At 48.1% G+C, this 11,009-nt stretch overlaps 1 pseudogene; it reads left to right on the top strand.

The window, feature by feature from the left end:
• Positions 1 to 1,373: 1,373 nt before the first annotated feature.
• LOC145354077 (BTB/POZ domain-containing protein 10 pseudogene) lies at positions 1,374 to 2,760 on the top strand (annotated as a pseudogene).
• Positions 2,761 to 11,009: the final 8,249 nt, after the last annotated feature.

The following is an 11,009-nucleotide window of genomic DNA, read 5'->3' as shown; positions in this document are numbered from 1 at the left end:
CACATTCTCCTCATATCTGCATGGGTTTCCTCTGGGTGCTCCGGTTTCTTCCCACAATCCAAAGATGTGCAGGTTAGGTTGATTGGCCATGCTAAAGTTGTCCCTTAGTGTCCTGAGATGTGTAGGTTAGAGGGATCAGTGGGTAAATGTGTAGGGATATGGGGGTAGGACCTGGGTGGGATTGTGGTTGGTGCAGACTCGATGGGCCAGATGGCCTCTTTCTGCACTGTAGGGTTTCTATGATTCTATGATCAGACGTTCCAAAATGCATCAGTTCACATTTGTCCAGATTAAATTTCTTCTGCCATTTCTCTGCCCAAGTCCCCAGCCAATTTATATCCTGCTGTCCTGCCTCTGGCAATCGTCCTTACTATCTGCAGCTCACCCAATCTTTGTGTCATCAGCGGAATTATTAATTAGACCATGTCCATTCTCCTCCAAAATCATTTATATATACAATAAACAACACGGACCCCAGCACTAATCTCTACAGAACACAACTGGTCACAGATCTCCAGTCAGTAAAACACCCTTCCACCTCTACTCTGTCTTCTATGGCAAAACCAGTTCATTCATCTTACAGCTCATCGTGGATCCCATGTGATTTCATCTTCTGTATCAGCCTGCCAAGAGGGACCTTGTCAAAGGCCTTGCTAAAGTCCCTGTAGACAACACCCACTACCCTGCTCTTATCAATCATCTTTGTCACTTCCTCAAAAAACTCAAGCAGGTTTGTGAGATACGACCTCTCCCGCACAAAGCCATGGTGTATATCATTAATAAGTCCATATTTTCCCAAATGGGAGTAAATCCTTTCCCTAAGAATCTTTTCTAATAATTTCTCTACCACTGACGTAAGGCTCACTGGCCTGAAAGGGGTTCGCGCTTCTGACCTCTTTAAGGCTTGTTTTATCTTCCCATAAGCCTCCTCACACCCCTGGGCCCATTTCCACAGCCACCCTCTCCCAAGCAACTCATATATGGGTTTTAGCACAATTGCCAGACCTGGCACAAACTTGCCATAGTAGTTCACCAATCCCAGGAACATTGTAATTAAGATGCATGCTCTTGTCTAGGGGCTGTCATGATAGCCTCCATCTTCTCGGGCACCATGTGTTGACCTTCACCATAGAACATAGAACATTACAGCGCAGTACAGGTCCTTCGGCCCTCAATGTTGCACCAACCAGTGGAATGAATCTAATGACCCTCTAACCTAATCTATTTCAATGTTATCCATATGCCTGTCCAATGACCATTTGAACACCCTTAAAAGTTGGCGAGTCCACAACTGCTGCAGGCAGGGCATTCCACGTCCTTACTACCATCTGAGTAAAGAAGAGAATCGGCTGACCCAGTCTCGGTCTGGCCAGGTTATGAATGCCTTGTGTGTGAACTAAAGGCATTGGTAAAGCAGAGGTCCTTAGACCGGGATGGCTGCACGGCCATACCCTTATGATAGTAATTCTAGTGATCCAGAAAATTGGGATCGGCCCTTTCACAACAGACCTCACAGACTCTATAAGCACTCCAGTGCCCCTTCACGCACGCCAAAGTTTGGGACAGCACGTATTAACAAAATGAACCGCCATGCAGCCACCGGCAATGAGCGATCACGGGATCGCCGCAGGTCAAGCAATCAGTCTCGCGACTCATCACACGAAAGGACAGAAGGGTAGCTCACTCCATGCATTAGGAATGTGACTTCGCCAACTAGGCAGCATCATGGTGACAGAGAAAAGGATCATACTTCCACATCACAGCCTAGCAGCCATCGTCTTCAAAAGATTTCCCCAATTGGCTCCAGCAGTGTTGGCAACATCGGTCAAAGTTGTGGCCAGTCCAGTGCTGACGGAACATGCAAGTCAGCAGGAAAGATGGTTTTCGTGTACGAGAATGTAAAAGAAGGAACTCGAAGCGTCCGAACTTCAGAATGGGTTACGCTCATTGTTGACAACACCAGATTTGTTATGGATCCTTCCATTTTCACTGCACAACCCAACACAATGCTGGACAGGATGTTTGGGTCAGGTACAGAGCACAATTTCACACGTCCAAATGAAAAGGGAGAGTACAAGGTCGCAGAAGGAATTCGCTCTACAGTGTTTCGAGCCATTTTGGATTACTACAAGACTGGCATAATCCGCTGTTCTGATGGGATCTCAATACCTGAACTGAGAGAAGGTTGTGACTACCTCTGCATCTCCTTTGATTACAGTACCATCAAATGCAGAGATCTCAGTGCTCTAATGCGTGAACCCTCCAGTGATGGAGCACACAAGCAGTTTGAATCCTACCTGAAGGAAATGATTCTTCCACTGATGGTGGCCAGAGCTCAAAGTGGTGACTGGGAATGCCACATTGTAGTATTAACCGATGATGATGTGGTTGACTTGATCCCACCGCAGAGGGGAGAGGAATATTCACAAACTATTTACAATAAAATTATACCGATTCTTCAAATATATTGAAAACAAAGTCGTGGCCAAGACTGTTTTGAAAGAGCGAGGATTGAAGAAGATCAGATTGGGTATTGAAGGTTACCCCATATACAAGGAGAAGGTGAAAAAAAGGCCAGGTGGCCGGCCTGAGGTCATCTATAACTATGTCCAGTGACCGTTCATCAGGATGTCCTGGGAGAAGGAAGAGGGTAAGAGCCGTCACGTCGATTTCACCATTGATTACATGGCCAGCATAAACAATGGAGTCTCTAAAGAACTCACACTTGTCTGTTTTTCCTTGCAGAGCATGCTCCTGTAATGTCCAGAAAGTTTCTTCTAAGTTCTTCTCCTCTTCTGTGGAGCCCATAACTAAAATATCCTCCAGATAATGGAGAAAGATGGGAGCTGAGGGGAGACCTGATAAGAGTTCTACAAAATTATGAGAGGCATAGACAGGGTGGATAGTCAGAGGAGTGGAAGTGTCAATTACAAGGGGGCACAGGTTCAAAGTGAGGGGGGAAACGTTTAAAAGAAATGTGCGGGGCAGGTTTTTTACATGAAGCGTGGTGGGTGCCTGAAATGCACTGCTAGAGGAGGTGGTGAAGCAGGCACATTAGCAACATTTAAGAGGCATCTGGGTGGTACATGAATAGGGAGGAAATAGAGAGATATGGACCGAGTAAGGGCAGAAGGTTTTTTTTAGTTTAGTTATGGCAGTTGGAAGCGGTGGGCTCGAGGAGGAGTTCTTGGAATGCTGCCGGGATAGTTTCCTGGAACAGTGCGTGTTGGAGCCGACGAGGGAGAGAGCTATCTTGGATCTCGTGCTATGTAATGAGGCGGGTAGAATTAGGGACCTTGCGGTGAAGGATCCTCTTGGGGAGAGTGATCATTGTATGGTGGAGTTTCTGGTGCAGATGGAGGAGGAGAAAGTGGGTTCCCGGACACGTGTACTTTGTTTGAATAGAGGGGAGTATGGTAGGATGAGAGAAGAATTGGTGAATGTTGACTGGGGGAGCGCGTTGGAGGGAGGGTCTGCTGAGGAGCAGTGGAGGATCTTTAAGGAGATCTTTCTTGGTGCTCAGCGGAAATTTATTCCGATGGTCAAAAAGGGCCGTAGGAGGAGAGGTAATAAGCCGTGGATAACGAAGGAGGTGAAGGAAAGTGTTAAATTAAAAGCGGAGGAATTTAGAGTAGCTAAGAGTAGTGGGTGAGAAGAGGATTGGGAGAGGTTTAAATGTCAACAAAGATTGACAAAGAAGTTGATAAAGAAGGGTAGGAGAAACTATGAAGCTGGGCTAGCGCTTAATATAAAAAAGGATAGCAAGAGTTTTTATAAATATATAAAAAGGAAGAGGCTGGCTAGGGTGAATGTTGGTCCTTTAGAGGATGAGAAAGGGGACCTAGTGGTAGGGGATGGGGATATGGCTCAGGTATTGAATAACTTTTTTGTTTCTGTCTTCACGGAGGACGTGAATAATTTGCCGGGTGTTAGTGATGGAAAGGTGGTAGGACTGGAGGGTCTTAATGACATTACTGTTACTAGAGAGGCGGTGCTCGACAGACTGGAGGGGCTGATTGTGGACAAGTCCCCAGGACCGGATGGAATGCATCCGAGGGTTCTGAAAGAAATGGCGGAGGTGATAGTGGATGCCTTGGTGGTTATTTTCCAGATGTCGCTGGAGTCCGGGGAAGTGCCGGAAGATTGGAAAACGGCTAATGTTACACCGTTGTTTGAGAAGGGTGCCAGGCAAAAGGTGGGGAATTATAGGCCGGTTAGTTTAACGTCTGTGGTAGGTAAAATGTTAGAATCCGTCATTAAGGAGGAAATTGCGAGGCATCTTGAAGGCAATTGCTTGATAGAGCGGACGCAGCATTGTTTCATTAAAGGGAAGTCGTGTCTGACAAATTTACTGGAGTTCTATGAGGATGTGTCTAGGGCGGTGGATAAAGGAGAGCCGGTGGATGTGGTCTTTCTGGATTTTCAGAAGGCATTTGACAAAGTACCTCACAAGAGGTTATTGCAGAAGGTTGAGGGACATGGAGTTGGGGGTAGGGTGTTAGCGTGGATAGAGGATTGGTTGTCAAATAGGAGGCAGAGAGTGGGGGTCAACGGGTGCTATTCGGATTGGCGGATGGTGACTAGTGGAGTGCCCCAGGGGTCGGTGCTGGGGCCTCAGCTATTTACCATTTATATAGATGATCTGGAGGAGGGAACCGAGTGTAGGGTGTCGAAATTTGCTGATGAAACCAAGATTGGGGGAAAGGCAAATTGTGCGGAGGGTGTGGAGAGTCTGCAGAAGGATCTAGATAGGCTGGGCGAATGGGCCAGGAAATGGCAAATGGAATTTAATGTTGGCAAGTGTGAGGTGGTCCACTTTGGTAGGAATAATGGTAGGAAGGACTATTACTTATGTGGCGAAAAACTGCAGCAGGCGACGGTGCAGAGGGACCTCGGGGTCCTTGTGCATGAGTCGCAAAAACCCAGCTTGCAGGTGCAGCAGGTGGTCAGGAAGGCGAATGGGATGCTGGCCTTCATAGCAAGGGGGATTGAATATAAAAGTAGGGAGGTCTTGCTGCAGCTGTATAGGGTATTGGTGAGGCTGCAGCTGGAGTACTGTGTGCAGTTTTGGGCGCCGCACCTGCGCAAAGATATTTTGGCCTTGGAGGGAGTGCAGAGGAGGTTTACTAGGCTGATACCGGAGTTGAGGGGGTTGAGCTATGAGGAGAGGCTGAATAAACTGGGCTTGTACTCGTTAGAGTTTAGAAGAATGAGGGGAGATCTCATTGAGACGTATAAGATGATGAATGGGATGGATAGGATAGAGGTGGAGAGACTCTTCCCGCTCAAAAAAGACAGTAGGACTAGGGGGCACAGCCTCAAGATAAAGGGGAGGCGGTTTAGAACGGAGTTGAGGAGGAACTTCTTCACTCAAAGGGTGGTGAATCTCTGGAATTCTCTGCCCGTTGAAGTGGTGGAGGCTGCCTCGCTAAATATTTTTAAGACGCGGGTTGATGGGTTTTTGATAAGAGAGTGGATTAAGGGTTATGGGGAGAGGGCGGGAAAGTGGAACTGAGCCACGACAGATCAGCCATGATCTTATTGAATGGCGGGGCAGGCTCGAAGGGCTAGATGGCCTACTCCTGCTCCTATTTCTTATGTTCTTATTATCATGATCAGCACAGGTTTGGAGAGCTGAAGGGCCTCTTTCTTTGTTCTTTGTTCATAACATGTGGTCCCTGGCAACCCTCTCAATATTTAATCCATGGCCCTGTGGAATAGAGCTGGCACCAATGTGATACCAAAGGGAAGCCGCTTGTAGCAGAAAAGGCCCCGGTGTGTCACTATCGTCGGCAGTGGCTGGGACTCCTCCACGACTCCCATTTGTAAATAGGCCTGTGACAAGTCCATCTTTGAAAATTTCATTCCCTCTGACAGTCCATTAAACAGGTCCTCAGTGAGGGGAAGTGAGTATTGATCTGCACACGGAGATGGACTGAATGTGATCTTCAAGTCAGCACAGATTTTAACAGTGCCATCTGTTTTTAAAACCAGGACAATTAGAGTGGCCCATTTGCTGGTTGTTAGTGGTTCTAATGCTCCCATTTTAACCAGCTGTTCCAGTTCCACCATTATTTTCGAACAGTTCGCAGGCGTATGGTGCCAGACACACCTTCAGATTCCTTGGGTAAGCCTCTGGCTTCTATTGAATTTTAATTTCAACCACTTTCATCTCTTCCAAGGTCCCCAGAATGCATCATTATAAGAACATAAGAACATAAGAAATAGGAGCAGGAGTAGGCCAACCAGCCCTTCAAGCCTGCCCTGCCATTCAATAAGATCATGGCTGATCTGTCGTGGCTCAGTTCCACATTCCCGCCCTCTCCCCATAACCCTTAATCCCCTCTCTTATCAAAAACCCATCAACTCGCGTCTTAAAAATATTTAGCAAGGCAGCCTCCACCACTTCAACGGGCAGAGAATTCCAGAGATTCACCACCCTTTGAGTGAAGAAGTTCCTCCTCAACTCTGTTCTAAACCGCCCCCCCTTTATCTTGAGGCTGTGCCCCCTAGTCCTACTATCCTTTCTGAGCAGGAAGAGTCTCTCCACCTCTATCCTATCCATCCCATTCATAAGAACATAAGAACATAAGAAATAGGAGCAGGAGTAGGCCATCTGGCCCTTCGAGCCTGCCCCGCCATTCAATAAGATCATGGCTGATCTGTCGTGGCTCAGTTCCACTTTCCCGCCCTCTCCCCATAACCCTTAATCCCCTCTCTTATCAAAAACCCATCAACCCGCTTCTTAAAAATATTTAGCGAGGCAGCCTCCACCACTTCAACGGGCAGAGAATTCCAGAGATTCACCACCCTTTGAGTGAAGAAGTTCCTCCTCAACTCCGTTCTAAACCGCCCCCCCTTTATCTTGAGGCTGTGCCCCCTAGTCCTACTGTCTTTTTTGAGCGGGAAGAGTCTCTCCACCTCTATCCTATCCATCCCATTCATCATCTTATACGTCTCAATGAGATCTCCCCTCATTCTTCTAAACTCTAACGAGTACAAGCCTAATCTATTCAGCCTCTCCTCATAGCTCAACCCCCTCAACTCCGGTATCAGCCTAGTAAACCTCCTCTGCACTCCCTCCAAGGCCAAAATATCCCTGCGCAGGTGCGGCGCCCAAAACTGCACACAGTACTCCAGCTGCGGCCTCACCAATGCCCTACACAGCTGCAGCAAGACCTCCCTACTTTTATAATCAATCCCCCTCGCTATGAAGGCCAGCATCCCATTCGCCTTCCTGACCACCTGCTGCACCTGCAGGCTGGGTTTTTGCGACTCATGCACAAGGACCCCGAGGTCCCTCTGCACCGTCGCCTGCTGCAGTTTTTCGCCACGTAAGTAATAGTCCTTCCTACCATTCTTCCTACCAAAGTGGACCACCTCACACTTGCCAACATTAAATTCCATTTGCCATTTCCTGGCCCATTCGCCCAGCCTATCTAGATCCTTCTGCAGACTCTCCACACCCTCCGCACAATTTGCCTTTCCCCCAATCTTGGTGTCATCAGCAAATTTCGACACCCTACACTCGGTTCCCTCCTCCAGATCATCTATATAAATGGTAAATAGCTGAGGCCCCAGCACCGACCCCTGGGGCACCCCACTAGTCACCAACCGCCAATCCGAATAGCACCCATTGACCCCCACTCTCTGCCTCCTATTTGACAACCAATCCTCTATCCACGCTAACACCCTACCCCCAACTCCATGTCCTCTGACCTTCTGCAGTAACCTCTTGTGAGGTACCTTATCAAACGCTTTCTGAAAATCCAGAAAGACCACATCCACCGGCTCTCCTCTATCCACCGCCCTAGACACATCCTCATAGAACTCCAGTAAATTTGTCAGACACGACTTCCCTTTAATGAAACCGTGTTGCGTCTGCCCTATCAAGCAATTCCCTTCAAGATGCCTCGCAATTTCCTCCTTAATGACGGATTCTAACATTTTACCTACCACAGACGTTAAACTAACCGGCCTATAATTCCCCGCCTTTTGCCTGGCACCCTTCTTAAACAACGGCGTAACATTAGCCGTTTTCCAATCTTCCGGCACTTCCCCGGAATCCAGCGACGTCTGGAAAATAACCACCAAGGCATCCACTATAACCTCCGCCATTTCTTTCAGAACCCTCGGATGCATTCCATCTGGTCCTGGGGACTTGTCCACAATCAGCCCCTCCAGTCTGTCGAGCACCGCCTCTCTAGTAACAGTAATGTCATTAAGACCCTCCAGTCCTACCACCTTTCCATCGCTAACACCCGGCAAATTATTCACATCCTCCTCCGTGAAGACAGAAACAAAAAAGTTATTCAAGACCTTAGCCATATCCCCATCCCCTACCACTAGGTCCCCTTTCTCATCCTCTAAAGGACCAACATTCACCCTAGCCAGCCTCTTCCTTTTTATATATTTATAAAAACTCTTGCTATCCTTTTTTATATTAAGCGCTAGCCCAGCTTCATAGCTTCTTCTACCCTCCTTTATCAACTTTTTTGTCAATCTTTGTTGACATTTAAACCTTTCCCAATCCTCTTCTCGCCCACTGCTCTTAGCTACTCTAAATTCCTGGCGCAGATCGACACAAATGGATACGATCTGGTGGCCATTACAGAGACGTGGCTGCAAGGTGACAGGGACTGGGAGATGAATGTACAGGGCTATCAAGTGTTTAGGAAGGATAGGCAGGAGGAAAGAGGCGGTGGCGTAGCTCTGCTGATTAAGGACAGCATCAAGGTGGTAGCAAGGGATGATATCGGAGCCAAAGAGCAGAAAGTGGAATCGTTGTGGGTGGAGATTAGGAACAGCAAAGGGAGGAATACGCTGGTGGGTGTCGTCTATAGGCCCCCGAATAATGATCTGGAGGTGGGGCGGGCTGTTAACGCGCAAATAAGTGCGGCGTGCAGGAATGGGACGGCAGTAGTTATGGGGGATTTCAATCTGCATATTGATTGGTCGACCCATGTTGGACGAGGTGGGCTCGAGGAGGAGTTCTTGGAATGCTGCCGGGATAGTTTCCTGGAACAGTGTGTGTTGGAGCCGACGAGGGAGCGAGCTATCTTGGATCTGGTGCTATGTAATGAGGCGGGTAGAATTAGGGACCTTGCGGTGAAGGATCCTCTTGGAGAGAGTGATCATTGTATGGTGGAGTTTCTGGTGCAGATGGAGGAGGAGAAAGTGGGTTCCCGGACACGCGTCCTTTGTTTGAATAGAGGGGAGTATGGTAGGATGAGAGAAGAATTGGTGAATGTGGACTGGGGGAGCGCGTTGGAAGGTAGGTCTGCTGAGGAGCAGTGGAGGATCTTTAAGGAGATCTTTCTTGGTGCTCAGCAGAAATTTATTCCGATGGTTAAAAAGGACAGTAGGAAGAGAGGTAATAAGCCGTGGATAACGAAGGAGGTGAAGGAAAGTGTTAAATTAAAAGCGGAGGAATCCCATTCATCACCTTATACGTCTCAATGAGATCTTCCCTCATTCTTCTAAACTCTAACGAGTACAAGCCTAATCTATTCAGCCTCTCCTCATAGCTCAACCCCCTCAACTCCGGCATCAGCCTAGTAAACCTCCTCTGCACTCCCTCCAAGGCCAAAATATCCTTGCGTAAGTACGGCGCCCAAAACTGCACACAGTACTCCAGCTGCGGCCTCACCAATGCCCTATACAGCCGCAGCAAGACCTCCCTACTTTTATATTCAATCCCCCTCGCGATGAAGGCCATTCCATTCGCCTTCCTGACCACCTGCTGCACCTGCAAGCTGGGTTTTTGCGACTCATGCACAAGGACCCCGAGGTCCCTCTGCACCGTCGCCTGCTGCAGTTTTTCTCCATTTAAGTAATAATCCTTCCTACCATTATTCCTACCAAAGTGGACCACCTCGCACTTGCCAACATTAAATTCCATTTGCCATTTCCTGGCCCATTCTCCCAGCCTATCTAGATCTTTCTGCAGACTCTCCACACCCTCCGCACAATTTGCCATTCCACCAATTTTGGTGTCATCAGCAAATTTCGACACCCTACACTCGGTTCCCTCCTCCAGATCATCTATATAAATGGTAAATAGCTGAGGCCCCAGCACCGACCCCTGGGGCACTCCACTAGTCACCATCCACCAATCCGAATAGCACCCATTGACCCCCACTCTCTGCCTCCTATTTGACAACCAGTCCTCTATCCACGCTAACACCCTACCCCCAACTCCATGCCCCCTGACCTTCTGTAATAACCTCTTGTGAGGTCCCTTGTCAAACGCCTTCTGAAAATCCAGAAAGACCACATCCACCGGCTCTCCTCTATCCACCGCCCTAGACACATCCTCATAGAACTCCAGTAAATTTGTCAGACACGACTTCCCTTTAAGGAAACCGTGCTGCGTCTGCTCTATCAAGCAGTTCCCCTCAAGATGCCTCGCTATTTCCTCCTTGATGACGGATTCTAACATTTTACCTACAACAGACGTTAAACTAACAGGCCTATAATTCCCCGCTTTTTGCCTGGCACCCTTCTTAAACAACGGCGTAACATTAGCCGTTTTCCAATCTTCCGGCACTTCCCCGGAATCCAGCGACGTCTGGAAAATAACCACCAAGGCATCCACTATCACCTCCGCCATTTCTTTCAGGACCCTCGGATGCATTCCATCCGGTCCTGGGGACTTGTCCACAATCAGCCCCTCCAGTCTGTCGAGCACCACCTCTCTAGTAACAGTAATGTCATCGAGACCCTCCAGTCCTACCACCTTTCCATCTCTAACATCCGGCAAATTATTCACGTCCTCCTCCGTGAAGACCGAAACAAAAAAGTTATTCAAGACCTCCGCCATATCCCCATCCCCTACCACTAAGTCCCCCTTCTCATCCTCTAAGGGACCAATGTTCACCCTAGCCAGCCTCTTCCTTTTTATATATTTATAAAAACTCTTGCTATCCTTTTTTATATTAAGCGCTAGCCCAGCTTCATAGTTTCTCCTACCCTTCTTTATCAACTTCTTTGTCAATCTTTGTTGACAT

Source organism: Carcharhinus amblyrhynchos, chromosome 16 (assembly GCF_965287045.1).
Source record: "Carcharhinus amblyrhynchos chromosome 16, sCarAmb.v2.hapA, whole genome shotgun sequence".
Classification (NCBI taxonomy): Eukaryota; Metazoa; Chordata; class Chondrichthyes; order Carcharhiniformes; family Carcharhinidae; genus Carcharhinus; species Carcharhinus amblyrhynchos.
This window is presented reverse-complemented; position numbering and strand designations above follow the sequence as displayed.